Source organism: Rosa rugosa, chromosome 1 (genome assembly GCF_958449725.1).
Source record: "Rosa rugosa chromosome 1, drRosRugo1.1, whole genome shotgun sequence".
Classification (NCBI taxonomy): Eukaryota; Viridiplantae; Streptophyta; class Magnoliopsida; order Rosales; family Rosaceae; genus Rosa; species Rosa rugosa.
Window position 1 is genome coordinate 45,916,525 of NC_084820.1, and position 6,889 is coordinate 45,923,413.

The 6,889-nt window shown below is 34.5% G+C and overlaps 1 long non-coding RNA gene across 1 annotated transcript; it reads left to right on the forward strand.

Moving 5' to 3' along the window:
* Positions 1 to 6,026: 6,026 nt before the first annotated feature.
* On the forward strand, positions 6,027 to 6,668 carry LOC133715050 (uncharacterized). The gene is made up of 3 exons (XR_009848926.1): positions 6,027 to 6,164; positions 6,262 to 6,411; positions 6,619 to 6,668. It is a non-coding gene; the product is annotated as an uncharacterized LOC133715050 (long non-coding RNA).
* The last annotated feature ends 221 nt before the right edge of the window (positions 6,669 to 6,889 follow it).

The window sequence follows — 6,889 nt, forward strand, 5'->3', positions numbered from 1 at the left end:
ATTAGTCAAAAAGGGAAAATCTGATGAGTATGGATGAGATTTACTACATTTTGAACTGAGGCATGACTCAAGCTTTATCTTTAACTAAATTTCTAAACAAGCATTAACATATTATAAATTCAAGAAAGGACAATCCTTTAGCTTTGATCTCACGATATCTTGTTCGTGGTTCTTACAATGTAATGTTTTCTCATGGATGGATTGAAACGTAGACAATCATGATACCAATTAGAAGAATGAAGTTACTATGTTAACAGTGCATCAAGTCCTTTGAACTGCATCTTTTTTCTTAGTTTTTCCAATCAAAAGTATAAATAACATGAAGATGAAAGCGTAGACTTTTGTGTGGTGTGCTTATATTTACATGTATTTGATATATGTGATATGTTATTGAAAGTGGAGAACCTCAGTTGGCAGCAAGAGCATAATGGTTTAGATAGGTTATAGTAGATTACTCTTGGAGAATGGTCTGGGCTAGAAAATTAGACCAAACATAATGTCAATTGATTGTTGTTTGTTAATACTTGGGTAATATTTTCTTTGTTTCAGGCATGGATGGATCGCATGAGCTTTCAATGTCTGATATTGGTCTGGTGTCCCAAAGTTTGATAAATGGAAGTGACGGTAATGCAATGCAATATAAGGGAGTTCGGTATGATAAGTTGTCTACAAAAGACCTTAAAGGCCAAGAGTTTAAGACCGTAGAGGAAGCTGAGTCCTTTTACAATGCTTATGCAAAGGCCATGGGTTTTGATGAGAAGACCCAATGCGTTGAATCATGATAGTTATATAACCAAGAGATAAACTACAATATTAACAGGTCTAAATTCAAACTTTCAATAGCAAAATCAATAAACATTAGTTCATCCACCTCCAAAATTACATCAAATTCACAAACTCAACAAGACCTGGATGGTAAAATAATAATAATAAAGAACCCAAATTGAGTTTCACCAAATCGTTCCATGAAAATCTGCAGGGGACCACATTGAGTCGCACTGAACGGGTATGCGCTGCGATTTCGACCTCATTGCTTCATTATAGTTACGCGGCGTTAGGTCCCAGAGAAAGGTTGACGAGAGATTGAAAATTAGGGTTTGGGGATTCCGATTTGGGGGTTTTGGGGCTTATTCGATTAGATTTCTATAAATTCAAACACAAGAGAAACTAAGGATGGGTTGGAGAGAATTACAGCGGAGAAGTGATAGCGGAGCGATGGTCAGGCCGCCATGCATGGCTCTGATACGCTAGAATTTCAACTATGGACCAAGAAGGAAGAAGGAAGAAAGGAAAAGAAAGGCAGAGAGAGCCCGCTGAGGACGGGTCTTTTCGAAAGAGAAAAAAAAAAACTTAATTAACCATATTCTCTTCTAATTTACGATAATAGAGGTTAAAAGTAGTAATTAAGGTTGTAATTTTGATAATGCTTCGATATTTCAAGCCTAAATTATAAAATTGATGACAGAACAAATTATGGTAAAAAGTGGTAATCAAGTTGTAATTAGTGTTAATATTTCACTATTGCAAGTTTCAGAAACGTTTTACCAATAAAACAACGAATTGTGGTAAAATGTAGTAATCTAGTTGTAATAAGTGTTAATATTTCACTATTACAAGTTTTCAGAACCACTTTACCAATAAAACAACGGATGTGTTGCTATACTGGTAAAACTTCATATGTTTAAGTAAATTTGCAGTGAGTCCTTCATGCTGTAATGAGGTTGTCTATTTTGTAACTACTGTCCTTTAGGAGTTATTTACTTATTTGACGATGTTTTTTCCCGATTTTACGACAATTGAGATACAAGGTAGTAATCAAGGTTGTATTTGTGATAATTCTTCAAAAATTACAAGTTTGAGAACCATTTTACAAATGAGACAATAAATTGTTATAGAAGTAGTAATCAAGCTCTTATTTGTGGTAATTTTTTATATTACAAGTCTGAGAACCATTTTACTAGTGTGACAGGTAAAACTTTATGTATAAACAGTAAATGAGGCGCGAGTCCTTAATTGTGTAATAAAGTTGTCTATTTTGTAACTAATACTTTTCTTGTGTAAATCACATCATCCATGAGATAATTACTCATCTGACAATGCATTTTACTATAAATTACAACAATTGAGGTGTAAAGTGGTAATTATGGTCGTTTTTATGATAATTACTTGAAATACAATTCCATTTAAAAAAAAAAACGATCACTTTACCAATGTTACAACAAATGTTTTTTCTATATGGTAAATAATCATATTAGACCTAAAACTTCTCAAGTCCCTATTCTTGTAATCCAGTTGTTTTTTACAACAAACAACGACATTTTACGTATTTAGTGATACTTGGTTGTAATTGAAGTAATTACTATATTTACAATCTTTATTACAAGTTTTTGAACAATTTACATATAAAACAATTAATGAGTACTTAGTATGGTAATTTTTTTTAAAAAAATACACATGTCAAATTATAAGTGGATAACCTATTGACTCTGGTACAACAGGTTTCACCAACTAATTTAATTTAATATATATTTATTAAAAAGTTGATGTATGACAAACATCAACACACCTGTTGATGTATGACAAACATCAACACACCTTAGACTTACCCATTGTTGGATGACAATAAAAGGAAATGAAGAACTAATTGATGGAGGAAAAAGATGGGGAGAGGCTAATTTTTTTTAAAAAACTTTGGTGTGAGAAATTAAGGTGAGGGAATGGGTGCTTATAGAGTTTTAGGAAAAATATTAGTTTAGAATTTTTTTTGTTTATCTTGCACATAATTTTTTATGTAAAAATAAAATAAAATAAAATAACTAGTTATCGTTGTCATTTAATTGCAGCCGTCAGATTGAAGATCCAACAGTTGCAATTTTTAAGATCCAACTATGGATGTTACTCTTGGCAGCAGCCACATGTTGTGGAGCCCACTGAATAGGTTGGGCTAAACGGCTGATCAATTTTTGGCCAGTGATTGGTATGACTGGTGGGATCTATTAAATGGTACCTGCTAATTATGACCGCTACATTCACCTTTTATTGATTGCTGGTTAATTGGTTAGCAAATACGCCCACTGGTCCATCTGCTTTTAAGGGATCATCATTAATCCCTCCACTTCTGGTGACTCAACATAGAAATTCTTCTCAAAAGGTGTCAAACCATCCAAATCCAACTTCCTCGGGCCCTTGGGCCGCACGTCTAAACCTTGGTTAAGGGCTTATAATAAGATTCAAGCTTTTGTTAATTATTTGGACTCACCCCTTTTACTTGTAAAGATTGTGACATTTTGTACTTGTATCTTTGTGTAAAATTCTGTACATTTTACTTCTAATTATATTAGTAAAAAAAAAAAAATTACACTTGTAAAAATACTTTTTACGTTTTTTACTCACTTGTGTACTTAACTTGTGTCTTATGTACAATGTACTTGCTAATTATACTTGTAGTTTGTAATTCGTAGTTACTTGTTTATATTTTGTATTTCTTTGTTAATTATAGTCACTAACTTTATTTAATAGAGGTACCGTATGGCTGAAAGACGTTAAACTCAAGTGCTGCTTGGGAGGCAACCCAATTCAGAAGTAGCCGTAAAGGAGTCTACAAATGCAGATTTGCTTTCTCCTTCCCTATTTCTTTTATTTTTCAATTTTTCTCTTTTATTTTAGTTTTCGTAAATTCCATCCCTGTATGCTTAATTGTTTCATTGCATGCTTATGATTGATTACATTGAGGACAATGCAATATTTAAGTGTGGGGGAAGGGATTTATACTTTTATCTTGAGTCATATATATTGAAAAATACAAAAAATCAAAAAAATGTCAAAAATTAAAAAAAAAAATTGTTGCTTTTATTTATTGAGTCATAGGATGCCCTTTCAACTGTCTAGGATGAGCTTATATCTCTGAAATTATGGCTAAGAGAGGATCACAATATTGAGATGATTATTAAATGGTATTCTTTGGTTAATTGAGATATATGAAAAATGTATGCATGTGTAGTGGATATGGATTTCGTGACCTTGGTATAGAATATGAGCATGTTAGGACGAGTTTTGATTCATAAAAGCCCATGTGAGATAATTGAGCCCATGTCCCTTTTATTGGAGTGAAAAATGAAAAATATATTCTTATTTTATTGGCGATGTTTTGATGATTTCATTATTCTTCATTTGATTGATTGCTTGCCATAGATTAAGTTTAATGGACTAGAGAATGCTAGAATTCACTCTTGTGCTTGTTGAGACGTTTTGTCAATACATGGCCCTGATTCTGGAAGGGATAGAGGCACCCTAGGAATTACCACCATTGCCAAATGAGCTTGTGTCCCTATTTGTGCCGTCGTGGAACTCCCTTAGATAAACCCCTTTGAGCCTACATTAAGCCTTTTCTTTCATCACCCTTAAAATCCGTAGTCCTGAACCTTAGTATAGTCACAACTTTACCCTTTGTTCTAAAAACTTGGTAGAGCTATCTTTTGAAGACTTACTACAAGGATTTGGTGTTAAGGATGAAGATTGAGAAGAGGTGAAAGTTCAAGTGTGGGGGTAGATTTGTCCATAAAGAAAAAAATAATATGTGAAAGCCGTGAAAAGAAAATGAAAAAAATGTGTACGGCTAGAAAAGAAAAAGAAAAAAAAATATGTCTATGGATTTTAGTCCCCCATACTTGGTGAGTTTGGAGATTGCTTTGAATTGAAGGCCCACTATTGAAAAATTTGGTCTTTGTCCAATTCACTAGAGTTCAAAGGAAGTTTACAATGAAGATTGGGCCCAACATGAAGACATTAGGCCCCTTTATTTTTCCTCTATGGGTGTGACGTTTTGCTTGGTGGATTTTTAGAGGTCTCTACATCTACACGAGCTCTACTAGGTTTTTAGGACACTTTGTTAATTTCCTTACCCTTTGTTTCTTTAAACCGTGAGCCTTAGCCCCAGTACAACCCTTGATAAGACCTTCTTGATCATTAAGATGGGACAGCCTTTGATCTGTGGAGATGAGTTATAAGAGTTGAACCTATGGTTTGGGTCCATTCGTGCAAGTAGTTGATATCCTTCATGAGATCTTTTGAAAAAAAATTATATTCACAAAGTGCTTTTCGTTTCTTATATATGTGAGCTATTTGATTGCCTTAAAATATATTCTCTCACATATAATTGAGTGATTATAAGCTTTTAAGCATTGCCTTGATCTGAGAGAAGAAAGAGTGGATATACCTTGTGAGGATATGGATCATACTTGTCTGAAACATGCTGAGCTCCACCCCATCACCATTGTTACAACCAAGTCCTACTTGTGTATGTGTGGATTATGTGTTTTAATTAAATCTCAAATGCTTAAACATTGATTCTTGGTTGAGTGTTAATCTTGATGTTGTGAAAGTAAGAGATTTCTGAGACAAAATGTTGAAGGGCAATAGAGTCATTGTATGTATAGAGTCTTTTTCTTTTCGTTGAGTCTAAGTTTGTCTTTGTGTGATTTTGCTAAGGGACTAGCAAAAGCTAAGTGTGGGGGAATTTGATAGGAGCGTTTTAATGTGACGTTTTAATTGTTATTTCCTCATATTTACTTAGTTATTTCCTTAAATGAATCTTTCTTGTTTAGGAAAGTTACCATTTTTAGAAAGTTTTCATTTTTAGTAATAGTTTCTATTTTCAGGTACTTGGAGCAAACAAGCTGAAATAAGCTCAAAAGGGAAAGAAAAGCTGGAGAACGTTGAAGGAAGATTCCTGGAGGCACTAGGAGACTATATGGATCAAAGATGACACATGGAGGCCACTACTAGAATAATGTCATTAGACATCGCCACTATTAAATCGGTCAGGATTGCACCTGATGTTAAAAAACATGTTAACATCAGTTTGTGAAAAAACCGATTTCTATTGTTATTATGGACATCAGTCACCAAAAGAAACGATGAGAAAAGTTTCGTTCGAAAAATTTTAAAAAACACGGAGGGACTAAGTTTCAAACTTTTAGAACCGCGGGGACCAATTATTTCATTCCCCCCCCCCCCCAACACTTGGTATTTTTTTCCGCTCTCTCTAAAACTTTCGAACCCTAGCTAATAACGAATCTCTCTCCGTCTCTCCTCTGGGTCCTCTCTCTCTCTCTCCGGCACGGCCTTTTCTCTCTTCAACGGTGACTGACTGACGGTGGTAACTGGTAAGTCTGGGTTTATGGGTTTGTGTTTTTCACTCTTTATGAACTTCGATCGATCGGTCTCTTACTACGTCTGCGTTACTGGGTTTTCAATTTGCAGTGTCCTCAAGAGTCAAGGCTCAAGCAGAGTTCTGGGTTCTTGAAGGCTTACTTGAAGGCTTGAAGGATGGGTTCAATCGATACTTCGATTTCAGTTTTTGATTTCAGATTCTTGAAGGCTTGAAGGCTGGGTTCGATTTCGGATTTCTGGGTAAGTTGCTTAGTTACTCACTTTACTTACAGACTTGAGGGTTCGATTTCGGATTTGGATTTCTGGGTAAGGCTGGGTTCAATGACTTCATTCGATACTTCCAGTCTTCCATTTCTGGGATCGATTTCAGTTTTTCCAGTTTTGTTCATACTTCATAGTTGTTATTTGTTAATTTGTTATTACTATCTCATCTCTGTGTGTGTGTAGTTACTGATATGATCATGACTCTCTCACCTCCATCGTTATGCTCCTGCGATCTTCCTCTTCGAGCTCTGTACGTTTTCCTTTTGCAAATTTCTCTTTGTTATTTGATTGGAATTTCTGTTTTCATTGAAGATCTGTTAGATTCTAGGGTTTTGAATTATGAAGTAATGTGAATTTTGTATTTCAAGTTACAGATCTGGTAGAGCTCTATATCGATTCAATTTCTGTGGCTTTAATTTGATTCTAGGTTTTGAGTCTGGATACTAAGGTACAA